Below are 16,280 nucleotides of genomic sequence, written 5' to 3' on the forward strand. Positions count from 1 at the left end.
TAAAAGCCGTTTCATTTCTGATATATTGCATTTTGGCTGCTTTAGCAAACCAAAACAGATTTTGGTATCAGAGAAGTGGGGTGGTTTGCAAACACAAAACAGGTTGGAATGGCTTTGTGAATGGATAAGGGGAAGACTCTGGAAGAGTTGTGAGGAGCTTGATAGAAAAGGCCTAGAATGCTTTGAAGAGACTTGATAGAAATGTGGACTGTAAGGATATTTCCAATAAGGCTTTAGACAGAAATGATGAACATGTCATTGCAAACTGGAAGGAAAGCATTCTTTGTGGATAGAAGGCAGAATTTGAGAGTGATGGACTTGGATATTTAACAGAAGAAAATTTCAAACTAAATGTGGAAAATGCTGCTTCTTTCAGCTTATAGTAAAATGTAAGAGGAAAGAGGTTGAGAACTGAACTCTTGATACAAAAAAACCAAAACCAAAACAAACCCAGAAATTGATGGTCTGGAAAATTCTGGGCTTTCAGAAAGTGAGACTCCAGTGAACAGGACCCCATGTGAGAATTTAACCAATCATGAAAACAGCCATTTCAGGAAAAGCCAAGATTGGAGGCGGAGTTATCCAAAAAAGATTTGGGGAAAAACCTGTTGTCTGATGGTTATGATCCTTGCATACTAAATAGAAAACAGACAAGAGTGTTGTGAGAGCTGTATAAATGGAACCACTGCCAATCTGGACTAAAAGGGACAAAAAAGGAGCAAATTGAAAGAAAAATATCTTCAAAAGTAGAAACATGGAAGCTAAGGTCTGAAGCCAACCTACCTGTTTACTTGGAGAAAGTGAGTTTCACCCAAAGGCAGAGGGCAGGCCTTCCCCCTCAATGCTCAGGAAAAGTTTTGTCACCCCAGGCTTCAAAGAGGCTGGAGGACATCAACTGGGGGTTGGGGGGAGCCTGGAGATCACCCCATTGTTCTGAGGGGGTTGAGCATGTGCCTTGGAGGTGGCAGGAGGCCTGGGTGCTGCCCCAGTGTTTGGAGAGGATAGAGCCAAGATAAAGGTGGTTTCCCCCAATGATCTCCAGTGTTGGAAAACTCACCCAGCATTTGGAAAGAGCAGGGCCACTGCAGAAGCCCTTTGAAAAGGTGGGACTGTCACTTTCTAAAGCCCCGAGGATAAATGGCTCTCAGACTTCGAAATCTAATGGAGTTTGCCCTGCAGGTTTTCAGAACTGTTTGGGTTCAGTGACCCCTGTGTTTCTTCCAAATTCTCCTTATGGAAATGGAAATATTTATCTTATGAGGGTCCTTCCTTTTAATATTGACAGCAGATAACTTGTTCTGAGTTTCACAGGTCCAGATCTAGAGGGGGAAGTTTTACTTCAGAAAAGACCCTGCCTCTAATTGTCTTTGATGAGAATTTGTACTGTTTTGGACTTTTTGTTGCATTTATATTGTTACTAAAATGGTTTAAGGCTTTTTGATATTGTGATGAAATGAATGTATTTTGTATATGAAAAGAACTTGTAGAATGTGCTAGTTTGAAAGTGTTGTGTACCCACGAAAAGCCATGTCCTTTCATACTGATTCAACATTGTAAGGTGAAAACCCTTTTGATTAGATTGTCTCACGGAGATGTCCCAATTGTGGATGTTGCCTTTTGGTTAGATGAGGATGACTCTGCCCATTCAAAATGTGGCTTGATTAGTTTACTGGAGTCTTTTAAAAGGGGAAGTATTTTTGAGAAACTTCAGGTGTGGACTCATGGAGAGCAGTGGCTTTAGAGCTGACAGAGACACAGATGTTTGGAGATGCTTGGAGTGCTGACAGAGAGAGCAGATGCCTATAAATAGACAGAGTCCAGCAGATATCAGCCTGTGTCTTCCCATGAGATGCTAAATAAGTCAAACCCCAGAGGAGCGAAGTGAATGTCCACAGATGCTTAGAGAGGAAACCACTGGCATCAGAGGCTGGAAGCAACAGAACTGGAAACAAGGACCAGCAGATGCCAGCACATGCCTTCCCATGTGACAGACATCAATCTTTCTTGAGCCAAGGTATCTTTTACTGGATGCCTTAGTTTACTTATTTTTCTAGCTCTGGAACTTTAAACTTGTAACTTATTAAATTCCCTTTTTAAAAGCCATTCCATTTTTGATATAATGCATTCTGGCAGCTTTAACAAATTAATACATCAGGCAAGAGAGCATGGCTTCAATTACAAGCCGATAGTTCAATAATAGTATATGATATGGAGAAAGGGTAGGTGAGCCAAACATAATCTGGGAGTTAAAGCTGACTGTTATCTAAATATGTCAGTAATGGCATGTTATAAAAGGGCATGGCAGTGTTCCTTTCATGATGTGTTAGGCATGTTTTGGGGTGTGGACTCAATCTAGGTATTAGACCCAATCCAATGCTAAAGTTGAGGATAAATATGAATGAATCCAGAAAATGTGCGTGTGTGCATGAGTGTGTGTGTGTGTGTGCGCACGTGTGTGTGTGTGTGCGTGTGCGTGTGTGTGTGCGCGCATGCATGTGTGTGCGTGTGTGTGTATGTGTGTGTGTTTATTAGGGTGGAGAGGGGGGCAGGAATGGCAGGAGAGGGAGTGTTGAGAAGGCTGATAATCCTTGGAAGGAAGATGATAGAGACTGGGATGATGTACTCAACAGCGGTTAGATGGGGTGACTTAGCACAACTTGACACACCGGCAAATCCAGCTTTTCCAGGCAGCAGCGCATAGCCGCTCTGTGCTTGCTACTGTCCCATCAGTGAGGGCATGAAGTCTTCTTCTCATCTTTGGGTTCATCCCTGTGCCAGAGAGGCAGTGTGATATGGATTTAGGAGAGATGAAGTTACCCTAGTCCTCAGGGAAAATTATTATTTGGGAAGAATATTAAAAGAAACATCAGCTAACAGCTACTTATTACTTACCTATGTGACAGGTACTGTTGTTTGCTTTACTATCTTAAGAGGAAGAGATGGTATTTGTAGCTCCTATTGGGATAATAACCCCATGCCTTATCATTTTACCTCACTGACCACAATTATCTTACTTTCTGCTCGTTGTTAGCATTGTAGAACCTCTCTTTCCCTTGGATTTCTGCCAGCTTCATCCTTGAACACCTCCATCATCTGTTTTTTCGTCTTCATTTTCCAGGTGTGTGCTACTGAAGAAAGTAGTTTAATGTGACTATGTCTCATATGGGGGCACTCATTCATTCAACACGCCTCGTTCCAGACACTGGAAAGAGAGTAGTGAGCAAACATACAGAAATCCATCCCTGCCCTCGTTTACATAATAAACCAGGCCACCAAGTAAAACATATGGCATGACAAAAAGTGTTTGTTAAGCTCTAAGGAGACACATAAGGCAGGGAGCTGGAATAAGAGGTAGAGGCAGATGGAGAAGGAGTTGTGGCTTTAGATAGAGTGGTGATGGAATGCCTAACTGGGAGAGTGGCTTTTGAGTGAAGAGTTGAAGGAGGTGAGGAACAGATTACTGCGTTAATCTCAGATGGGCCCTTGTTTATGAGAAATAGTTGTTTTATCCATCTCAGTTTGCTTAGTGTCACATGCAACAGACTTTTTCCAAATCCATCTCTTAAGCTTCTACCTCATAACCATACACCTACCCTTACTTCTTACTTTTATAAGGTCAAGACACTTTCTCCTTTATCAGGTAGGACTTAGAGCACAGAATTTATTCTGCTGATACATAGTGAAAACAAATCAGGTAGTATGATAAAGTAATTCTGATTTCTTGGCATTTATATTTTAGTGAGTTTATATTCTAACATATTTTACCCTCTCTCTACTCTTCTCTTTTCTTCTTGAAAATGTCTCTTTATTAACTTTTACCATTTGGAAAGAAATACCTTGCCTTTTCCCATCCGTTTGTGATATTGATCCCAACTTCTGCCTTCTTCTGAAACTTAGTGCATCAACAATTCCTCTATGTCTATCAAATCTTTTGTCTCCTGCTTTACTAGCTACCACTTCCATACTGCTGCAGATGGGCTTAGAACTTCCCACTCTTAAATACCTTTTCTTCATTTTCCTTCCAATTATAAGGACTTAACATTCACTTTATTTTCACTGACACGCATCTTGAAAACATTGACAGCATTGTTTCTATCTCTTTACCATGGTGTTACCATAGTTGCAAATGGATAATAAAAATATATTGTATATAATGGGATGGAATAAATTGAAATTGAGAGTATTCCAGAAGATACAGGATTAATTTCCTGGATCCAGGATCAATTCCTACCTATGAGGTGAACCCAACCACAATTTTACTGAATCTGACCCCTCAGTGGTTTTCAATAACCTCACACTGAATCCAAAATAATTTTCTTCCCTGACTGTCCTTGAACTTTTCAGCAATTTGTAATTGTTGATGTTCCTTCTTGAAATCCCATTTTCTTTTGGTATGTGACAGAGAACCATCACTGTCCTCATTAATCCCCCATTTATAACTCTGTATGTCAAGAGCTGGCAAAGAAAGCAGCTGTGTAACTTCTAGTTACCTTTGAGGGAGAGTTTGTTACCCTCTTGATCCTTGGCAGAGAGACATTGACAAATATAGCCCAAAGGCTAATGGATCATTCTGAGCTCTCTAGTTATGGGGAATTAGCAATGTAAGCTAGAAGTCCACCTATATATTTAGACTCTTCTATAGAATATATTTTTACTGGGTATGAGAATAGGAAGTATTTGAGGAATGGAATTAAGATAATATCTTAGGAATATATTGTGATATGAAGGGACTGTTGTACTGGGTTGAATAGTGTCTGTTTCAGTTTGCTAATGCTGCCAGAGTGTAGCATACCAGAAATGGGTTGGCTTTTACAAAGGGGATTTATTAAGATATAAGTTATAATTCTAAGGCTGCGAAAATGTCCAAAATAAGGCATTAACAACAGTACATCTTCACTCAAGAAAGGCCGATCACTCAAGAAAGGTCTAGAGTTTTTTTGTCATATGAGAAGGCACCTGGTGACATCTGCTGGCCCTTGCTCCTGGGTTTTGTTGCTTTCAGTTCCTGGTTCCAGAGGCCTCCTCTCTGAGCTTCTGTCAGTCTCTAAACATCTGTTTTCTATGTTGGCTCTCCAATCATTTGTCCTGTTCTCTCCAAAATGCTTCCCTCTGTAAGTACTCCAGTAAGTGGCTTAAGACCTTGAATGGGGGGGGGGGGGGGGGAAGCACAGCTACATGAAAACAACCCAAGCAAAAGTTCATATATAATAGGTCTGCCCTCACAGGATTGGGTTAGAAAAACATGGCTTTTCAGGGGTACATAACAGTTTCAAACCAGCGCAGTGTCCCTCTAAGCTTCATGTCTACCCTGAACCTATGAAAGCGACCTTATTTGGAAATAGAGTCTTTGCAGATTTGAGCATGTCAAGGTGGGGTTATAATGGACTAGTTTGGACCCTAAATCCAATGGCTGGTGTCTTTATAAACGGAAGGGAGATTTGGAGACACAGGGACATGTAGATGACATAGAGAGGCAGACACCATGAGAAGATGGACGAAGATAGGACTGATTTATCCACAGCAAGGAACCCCAAGGATTGCTGGTAACCGCTAGAAGCTAGGAGAGAGGCATGCACCATATTTTCCTTCAAAGCCCCCGGAAAGAACGCACACAATGACATCCTGATTTCAGACTTGTGGCCTCCAGAACTGTGAGAAAATAAATTTCTGTTGGTTTGAGCCATCTAATTTGTGGTACCTTGTTATGGCAGCCCTAGGAAACAAATACAGCTATAAATAAAACTACTTTGCCAGAAAAGTTCAGGCTCTCATCCTTGACCCCATGAGTAGAGGACAAGAAGAGAGGTCCGTGTGTTTGGGGAGGTTGGTTGTGGTAAGTAAGCTCTGGGATATTGAACTCTTGGATGTTTTTCCTTTGTAAAATTGCAATTGCAGAACCCCTGTTTAGTTTTGTCTGTAGTAAGATGACCTGATTTTGGATGTAATGAATCATTTGGCATAATGTGGACAAAACAGAGATGGCTCTTCTGTAGACATGGAATAACTGTTCATTGAATGAATAAATAGATGGTCCATCCAGGCACAATGTTTGGCATAGCAAGTGAAGGAGATAACATAACTGAAGAAGTTAGATAGAAATGTTCCAAAGACACAGTAATAGGGTATTTTTATAACTGATACTTCAGAGATTTGAGTATTTACTGTATAACATAAAAATAGCAAAGACTTTGGTTAGACAGACTTTCGAAACAGCACTGGTCAGAATCTATTTTTGTTCCTCAGCTTTCTCATCTGTAAAATAGGCAATATCTGTCCTTGCAGGATTTTTAGGCGCTTCAGAGAAAATTACCTAATTTAATTCCTTCTACAGTGCATGTCAGCTTATACCTGGTCAACAAATGGTTATTATTATCGCTAGCATTGAGCTGAGGATACTAGAGGACACTACCCTTGGAAATATTCAAGAAGAAAGTAAATAATTGGTGATGTGGGTGGTTTTGATTTTCTCACTTCCCTGGAGATAATCCAGTTATTCTTTTAAAGGTCCATCATAACTATGAAATATCATTTTATGTGAAGTGCACAAGCCAGTTCCAACTAACTGGGCATAATTAAGGCTTTGGCGACTTTAAAAATAATTTGGAAGCATGGAATTAAATCGTGAGTAAGAATGTGGCTGGCTCTCTGAACCACATGTAACTGAGTGGAACAGCACAGTCAGGATGGGAAAGGGCAAGGCAGGGTGATACTTCTGTTCCGACAGAACCATGGATGCTGCCCAATTGACAGCCTACATGATGACTTCCAGTGGCTTGGCTTCCTTTGTGGAAAGCTCTGATGTTAAGGACCACTTTCCTTTATCCTTCTCACCACCCTAGGAGATCACTGGAAGTATTTGCTTTCCCTTCATTGCAAAGAGTGATGGCTCTGTAAAGCTGAGGTCTCTTGTGATATAAAATTGTTTGGGAGACATTTTGAAATCTCTTACAGGGTATCTATTTCTAAAGCATCTAATATGTTTTAATGTTTAATAAATCACAATCACTTGAAAGGATGTATAAAGCCAGCATCACCTCTATAAGGCTCAACATTTGCTTTATTTGTCTGTATCAACCTGTGTTCACTAAAAGATTCATGTTATCTCACTGACTTCCCAGCAAAGGTAGTCTGTACAGATCATTTCTACACCAACAATACAATTTTATTTATTTTATGTTTCCATCTCAACAGAAGCATATCAGACTAATAGTTTTTTACTTTAACTGCAACATAATTTATACCACAGAACATTTCAAAGAGACATGTACTCAGGAGAATATTTTACATTATGAGAGGAAAATTATGAATTTCCATAGTATTCATGATGCAGAGAAGGGTAATGATCTTTTTTGTTCCATAAATACAGTTTTCTCTCCCGATCCATCCCCTCTCCTTTTGTATGATGGCTTGAGGTTTGGAAAACATGCTGTGCTATAGGAAATTATGACTAAAAATTTGAATTCATGAAGTATGTATACTTCACTATCAAAGAATTCACTGTAAGTTACATGATATGAATCTGGAAATCAGACCTTGGTTGTGGTCCTAATTCTATTGCATATTGGCTGTATTAACTGAAGAGAGTCAACTAATTAATTTGTGTCTCAGCCTTCTAATCCATGCCGTGGGAATCATGATATGCTTGCTTATTACCCTACATAGGTATTAAGAGGGTAAGATTAGAAGTGATTTGAAAATACCTTCTAAAGTCTAGGCAAAACCAAATTAATGGTGGCATGTATTATTATTTAAGTTTTAATTTAAGTACAACTTTTAGTTTTCTGTATTTTCAAGTGTGAGGACATTTATAATATTATTAAGTACAAAAGTGATTTTTATTCCAATTGAAGGTGACATAGGGCCTCGACTCTAAACTCTTAGTTTTCATTCCCATTGCTTAATAGTGAGTTATATGAAATGGCATGCAATGGAAGAGTCCTGGGTTTAGTGGAATCAGAACTAGGCTTGCAAGATTGCATAGGGCTAAAGGTATTCCTTTTCAGGTTCAAAATCATTAAAATATCTTTGGTGGCTGGCAATAGCCTCCACTGAGGTCAGCTGTTAAGGAAAAACTCATTAGAATGTGAAAGCAGCTCTGGACAGGTGACCTGAGATCACTGCCAGGGCTGAGGAGGTACAGGGTGAGGCTAAGAATGTGAAACTTTTTCTTAGCAATCCATCTGCGCTGTGAGCATACCTTGGGAACACTGACTGTGTTTGTTTGCAATGAAAGATTTTAATACTGTCCTGCGACCCGAGGAGTCCCTGCAGCCTGGACACGTTTCAGACCAGCAGGAAGTGGAAATGATGAAGGCAGGCATCACGGAGTCAGCCACAATTCTGCAGTCCTCAGGTTTTTTCAGGTTCAGACACTGCCAGCTCAAGTTGGCGTTAGCAGGGAGAGACAAAGGTGTCTCTTTAGGCTATCCAGAGTTGGCTTGAGGGAGCAGCAGCAGCTGGTATGTTCTAGACCCATAAATGACCAAGCTTCTAGACTTTAATGTGTATATAAATCACAAGGGTTCTTGTTAAAAGGCAGAGTCTGATTCCATGGGTCTGGGGTGAGCCCTGGGTGTCTACATTTCTGACAGGCGCCCAGCGGATGCTAATGCTGCTGTCCTGAGGACCATACTTCGCATCACAAGATATGGTTGGGAGAGTTACAGCTCCAGAATATTCCATGGCTTATCCTTGGGACTATGAAAAAGTTGTCTTACAATTACCTATCGGCTCTACTGATAGGTAGAGATGGGCCATGGGAGAAGCAACCAGACATTGAAAGATACTGTGGCATTCCATTCCTTGAACAGGAAGTCTGAAGTCTATGAGAGAAAGATAGAAAATACCATGAGATACCAACAGGACTTCCAAAGAATAGGCGCTTCAGGAAATGGACCCTTTCTTAAATTGGCAAACAAGAAAGGAAAGTCAGTGTGATAAAACTCTTCTGTGATTGACTTACTCGGTGACACCTTTATTATTGATGGCTTCCTTTTTGTGTTTGTTTTAAACAATTTGTTTTTAATAATCCAATGGTATCTTCTAGAAATTCCTTATTCCAATATAACACTCTATTTTAATTCATTTTACAATTTTGCCAGAGATTAACCAATAAGCTCACCAGTCTTTTCATAGCTTACCTTTTTCTCTCTTCAAAAAATTGGGTGCTTGCCACTTTTGGTTTTCTGATACCTCTTCACTTCATCCAAGACTCCATGGAGATTGCTTGGCGCAATACTCTTCTGTCATGTCTATTCACTCTTCTACTCCCTGCAATGCAATCTGACAGACACTGAAGTCTAGAACAGCTCTGGCTTCTGTGTTCTATTTCCTCTTGGGCTTCAATTTCCCCCTAAACATATTTGTTCTACCCTTTCCAGGATCAACATTGTTCTCCTTAATAAAAAATAAGGGAGCAAAACAGGAGTGGAATAGTTCTATTTTATCTCTGTTGCGTTAGTATCACATTATCTCATCATTACCTTTTAATCTTTTTGCTCTCAGCATAACTTAAATATATATACGCGCTTTTTTGTGCCCTCACTGTTTTCACATGCTTCACATCTTCACATCACCCTGAATTTTTACCATATTTGTACTATTACAAATAGGTACCACCCTATTATCTTTATTGTTGGTTGCAGGAGCTCATTGGGGAGCTCTCTTGGTTTGGTTTCTTTTACAGTGGCTCTCTTTTTTTCTTACTTGGAATCATTTTCAATTGTGTAGCCACTTTCCCATGACCCTCATCTTTCTTCCCTCTTGAAATATTTACCTCTAGAATTATGGTTGTTTTTCCCAAGAATTTTTACGACCTCCAACTATGTGTAGCATTCTTTTCTGGAAATAATGTGGTATCATATCTCTTTCTTTCAAGGTTCAAGGATACCATTAATTACATATCTTTAGCAAGCTCTGCCTTGTTGGTATTATTTACATTCAGAACACAGCTTCTGTTATTGTTCTTTTGAGACTCCTAGCAATGAAAATGTTGATGACCTATTTAAAAGTCAAGGGAACAGTCCTACACAACTCACAAAGAAAGTTCTTTCAGGGTTCATGGAAAAAGCAAAACAGACCAAAATATTTCTGGGACATACTGAATGGGCAGGAGAATTACAGTCTTAGTGAACTCACTGACTTCACAGTACTAGAAACTTGATGTGCAAAAGCACCCCTTGGTGGATCCTGCATGAGGAAAGAAGAGCTAGAAACTTCTCTTTGGAAATCAAATGAGAAATTTCTGTGGTTAAGATTTAACTCAGGTGATAGTAGCATGAAAACAGTCAGTACATAGAGTAACATAAACATACAAATGAATTGCTACGCAAATGAACATCTGCCATAAATGTTTACAGCACTGGATTCCACCCTAATTATATTACTTTGCACTCAGTTGTCAACATATATTTCTATTAAACTCATGCTCTCGGGTGAAAGTTATCTTCCATGGGAAAAGGGACTTTGTAGATATAATTAAATTTACTAATCAGTTGTCTTTAAAATAGGGAGATTATCTTTGATTATCTGGGTGAGTCCAATATAATTACATGAACCCTTAAAAGCAGAAAACAGAGAAGTCAGAGAGATGCAGCAGAAGAGGAAGTCAGAAAGAGCTGCATGTGAGAAGGATTTCACATACCGTTGTTGGCTTGAAGACGGAGGGGGGACATTGAAAGAATGATAAAGAACTGAATTCTGCCAATATCATGAGTGAACTAGGAAGTGGATTATTCTTCAGAGCCTCCAGGAAGGAAAGCAGGTCTTACTGAAATCAATTACCTTAATTTCAGTCTTGAGAGACTCGAAGCAAATAATCCAGTTGAGCTATTGTGTGCCCAGACTTCTGACCCACAGAAACTATGCGGTAATCAGTGGGTACTTGCTTAAACAGCTAGATTTGAGATAAGTTAATATGACAGCAACAGAAAACTAGTACATGGGGTAATCTAATGTACATAGCATTCAGGAAAGAGCAGGGAGTTCTCTAGCTTCAAGCAGTGAATATAAGCTGTGGGTCCTGTATGGTCTGGGAGCAATCAGGGTTGGCCTTTGAATTGACTAGACGCCTAACGTTCTCTGACTTATCAAGGAAGGCAAAGCCCTGGGACCACAAAGATGCTGCCACTTAGAGAGATGAAGCCTTGAAGCCATGTTAAAATTGAATGTTTACAGAGAAAGGAGGCGCTTCAAGGTGGCAAAATGGGACGTAGAGGTCACCAGCAATACCTAAAGGTTCTAAATATCTTCTTGGCGGGAGACAGCTCTTCTTGGGTCTCTCATGTTTCTGCACTCTTGTGGGAAAAAGCACTGACAGTTCTTGTTCCAGACTATATTTCCAAAAATATTTGTATAGTAAACAGCTTTGAAAGATACAGAATGATGTCTCTCTCTGGAGCATCGAACAGTTTACTATCCAATATATTAAGGATAATATTTCTCTCTGGGGCAAAAGCTGTTCAGGTTTTCTTGCAGTGCATTATAAAATATCGTGGTTTTCTAGGCTTGGGGTTCCTCAGCTGTGACAAAAACCTACTGTGTGCACAACGTCCACCTTGGCTGTCCTCAGTTTCCCCAGGGAGCTTGCGGGGCTGAGGATAACAACGTAAATGTCAAACCATGCAGCCTGCTGTGTGGAGTATAAAATCCTCTGTCTCTGGCCCAGGAGTCCCGTATATTCACCAGCATACAGTAAACTCTGATGCAGGCTGGCAAGTGGTTAAAGCATAAACACTTTACAATTCTTGTCTGTGCATGAGTAAATCTATGCGTGTGTGTATGTATGTGTAGATTCCAGATTTCAAGCGTTTGAATCTATCAGCAACCAAGTAAGCTGGAGAGCTACTTATGAAGTAGTCTGAAGTTTCTCAATACTGTGAGTTTAACAGATTGTTTATTCTCATCCCTGTTTTAAGTATGCAGTTTGTGGTGAATCTCCTGCCATCCAAGAAAAGTCAGATTCAATTAGCAAGAAGTCTAGAAGTTTTTCTTAAATAAGGAGCTATGCTAAACTTTTTGATATCTATTTGATACCCATGATTAATACTTTAAAGTAAAATATATCTTCTTGAATCAAGTCTGCCTCTCTTTCTCAAATATTATTTTATGTTATATGGAATTTCTGGTGTTCTTGCATCCTTCCCATTAAGTATGTTTTTAAAATTGGAAGTATTTTTGTTTCATTTAAATAATAATGGTAGTAATGATGATGAACTAGGTTCTTGATGAAAACTTTTTCTTAAATTTATTATTCTAAATTTTGGGACTTGAGCCTTTGGTAAGCATCGTAAGAAGTAATTGCCATTCTCAAATAATTTTTAGAAAGATTTAACTTTGTAGGAGAGTCTCACTGGAAAAATATCATATTTAGCAGATATTTATTGTCACTTCAAAGCATATTGAGAAATTCTGTGAACTACGAAAACCCTGTTTTCATCCTTTAGATTTGTCAAGGAGAAATACAGGTAAGTGTATAACCTGAACACCACTGGATTCCAAAAATGTGTTGCTCAGGGGCATGGGGAAATTTTACGTATTTGCAATATAGTTTATATACTGTCATATATCACTTGATATTCTCCTATATCAAATTTATCCTTCCTTTTCTTGACTATACCTATTGAATATTCATTGTGTCTACCAAGGCAGATTAAATATTTGTATGAAGAACCATTCTGATTTTATAAAAAAGGCAATTTGTGTGTTGATTTCTTGGTTTTTGTTTTAACCACTATTTCTCCATCTGCGTTTCATAGGTTTCTGCCAAATGGAAGAAGATGAAAAATAATCTAAGCCAAATGCTGCCATTTTTTGTTTGTTTGTAGAAAAACAGCAATAGCAGGGAATGGTACACAATAAGGAATTGTTTCTGTTTACTGAGAGGAAGATGATTATGGCCAGACCTGGTTGGAATGTGGAGTGGTAAGGGAGGAAGGAAACTCCATTTAAAGGAGAGCTGTCCTCACTGTCCTTGTTGAGATGACTTGAGAAGTCAGTTTTTTAATTTAGGTTTTCAAAATTAAAAAATTATTCTTTTAATACATATTTATTGATTACTTTCTATATACAAAGGTGTTTTAGTTAAGCAATGCAGGCCTTTTATTTTAAAAATAGAGCAAGTTAAAAAAAAACATAGCAAGTCTTTTCAAGTCCCCTTCTTATTCAACAAAGAAAAAAAAGGCAAGTTCTCTGCTGCAGTGGTACAAATTTGTTTTTATCATTTTGACTGCAGCCGTTGAATAAGATAATTTGGCTTTCCCAATAGGTCACCCTCATAATGCAGTTTGCTTTTGCTGTTACATAATATTTTCCTTGAGAACTGCTCACTCACTATTTTCAGCTTTGTTAAGACCAGTTTAGAAGATTAATAGACAGTCACCTAAATGGTATGAAAGAAGGGAAAAAAGCATGACGAAGCAGAAGGATAGTTGTTGTTTCAGTAGAATGCTAGGATCATTAATTTCTCTTTGATGTTGCTTTTCCCACTTTTATTCTCATTGAGTTAGCCGGTGCTGTGATTTGAGATTGGAAATTTTTCCACCTCGTTTTGCAACACTGTTTTAATATTATGAGACCAATTTCTCTTCTGTGTTGTGATTTTTAGGCTTAATTTTTTTTCCAGACTGTTTCCCAACATGGAAATAAAAATTTGGTACACATTGCTGAAAATGCAGCAGTGATATTACTATTGGTTTGTCATCTATTAGACTCTGATAGGGATGCTTTCATTTTGTGAATTATAAAGATTGTGTAATCTTAGCAGTGACAGGCTATAATGTTATGAGAATGAGCCTTGTACAATGCAAGGCATGGAATTTAGTGCGTTCATTGATCTCTGGTGTCTCTTATTGGCCCAATTCAATTCACCCAGAGTGTCTTGTATCATCACTTCTGCATAGAATGTAATCGAAAATAGCAATAAAAGGAGCATTTTTTTTTCATGTGGTAGAGAATGTTCTCTCTTTCTGATAATTAGTGGGAGAAGGAGGTTTAAAGTCCAAAGGACTTCATACTTTAAAATAATGGAATAAAGCGAGAGTTGGTAATATTTTCCACTTTCCTTCTTTTGTTGAACTGGCCGCCAACCCTTGACAGTTCCACCTCTGAAATGACTCATTTCCTTCTCCCGCTTATGTCTCGCAAACTCCTGAAATCACCTTTGAATTACTCTCCCTCCATCCAGTCTATCCCCAGCTCTAAGTGATTTTGGACGTCGTCACCAGGGAAGCTTTCTGAGACACACCATCGACTGCATTCCATGTGAGCCCGTCAGTGGCTCTCCATTGGCTGGGCCATAAAGCCCCAAACTTCTAACAGCCGGGCCCCGCCTGGCCTGCCCCCGACACTCACTCCCCCCAGGCCCTCTGTGATGGAATGGCCTGTTTTCCTTGGCCTTGCCAGCCCCCTGTTGGAGTGAACCTTTATGTGTTTTTAAAGGTCCAGTTCTTTTGTGTGCCATCTACTCCCTCCTCCTTCTACAGACTGGTGGTCTCACCATGCTAACTCTATTTTGATCTTCAGGTGTCATCCCCCTACTCCCCAGCAATAAATGGTCCTTGATAATGGTGGAGTGGACTGGTTTGATAGAAAATCTACTTAAAGTTCAATTTCAGCCCCGCTCCTGACTGAATACAGGTTTCTGTGTCTCTCTCTTTTCTTTTGCCTGTGAAAGGGGGTACAATGTAAGCACAGGTATCTCCCACATGATAGCCTGAGATCTCTAGTACAACTGTCATAATCTGCAGCATGAGGTTTGTAGGATGAAGAATGAAAGTTACTAGAGTTTCGGGAGGCACAGTCACCGTCTGTTCTAGTTTGCTAGCTGCCGGAATGCAACACACCAGAGACGGATTGGCTTTTAATAAAAGGGGATTTATTTTGTTGGTTCTTCAGAGGAAAGGCAGCTAACTTTCCACTGAGGTTCTTTCTTACGTGGAAGGCACAGGATGGTCTCTGCTGGTCTTCTCTCCAGGCCCCTGGGTTCCAACAACCTTCCCTGGGGTGACTTCTTTCTGCATCTCCAAAGGCCTGGGCTGAGCTGCTAGTGCTGAGATGAGGAATGCTGAGCTGCTAGACTGTGCTACATTGCGTTCTCTCATTTAAGCACCAGCCAATTAAGTCAAACGTCACTCATTGCAGCAGACACGCCTCCTAGCCGACTGCAGATGTAATTAGCAACAGATGAGATTCACGTACCATTGGTTTGTGTCCGCAGCAACAGAACTAGGTATGCTCACCTGGCCAAGTTGACAACTGAATCTAACTAGCACACCGTCAATTTCTTCTAGGTGTGCTTGGTAAAACAGGTTTACAGGAATCTTCATTTCCACCTTGCTCAGCTTCTGTGCTTGCTCAGGACACCTGTGCATGTCTTTCTGGGGTCATGTCCTGTCAGAGCAGCAGGTGTGGCTGTGGGTCACCCTAGTGTGTGGAACCTGGCTTTAGTTCAGGAGTGCGGAGTGTCTAGCCTATCCCAGGCTTTGAGAGATCCTGGATATAAGAGTTTTTTTTTTTTTTTTTTTGACATTTGGTTCTCAAATCCCCCTAAGTTCCTAAAGGCTCTATATTCCCGATGGGGCTGGGGAGGACGTACTGGGGAGGGGGTGGTGAAACAGACCAATCTTGCTTTTATCTTTCCAAGGTCTGAGGAAGGCATGCTTCCACGTCACGGGAAGGCAAGGAGGTGGCCACCACGTCCCCGAGGGTAGTTGGGGGCTGTGCAGGCTGGGATGGCTGCAGCTCTGAAGGAAAGCCTTGCAGACCCATGGCTGAACTTTGCCAGAATTTCGTCCTGTGTTGGCTGGATCGTGGGGAGGTCTGGAGAATCCTTAACAAGGGGCTGGGGTCGCTGGGAAAGTGTGTGGGGCAGACTGATTACCACAGTTAGGGAAGAATTTTAATATCTTCTCCAGCTAGCTGTCATCCCTGAGAAAAGGGTGGACTTACTCTGTTGGGAGGACCACTGCTATTCAACAGTCCAATTCGCTGGTTGATATCTCTATTTATGTCTCCAGTACCTCATTATGTTAGCTTAAAATGTTTGAGCATTGCTGAAATGTGAATTCTTCTGTTACTGTTTTAGTTTGAGGCCCTACCAAGTCTCTGCTCATCTGTTTGAAAAAGTCCAGTGCCCTGCTTCATTCCGAGGTTCGCAATTAAGTTGTAAGAAACAAAAAGGTCACGAGCATGCCTGCTTACTTCCCGGCTTTCCTGAGTTTTGGCTCTAATAGCTGATACTACTGAGTGCCTGCTCTGTGCCGGGAACTGCTCTCCGTCATGAG

This window comes from Tamandua tetradactyla, chromosome 14 (assembly GCF_023851605.1).
Source record: "Tamandua tetradactyla isolate mTamTet1 chromosome 14, mTamTet1.pri, whole genome shotgun sequence".
NCBI classification, from domain to species: Eukaryota; Metazoa; Chordata; class Mammalia; order Pilosa; family Myrmecophagidae; genus Tamandua; species Tamandua tetradactyla.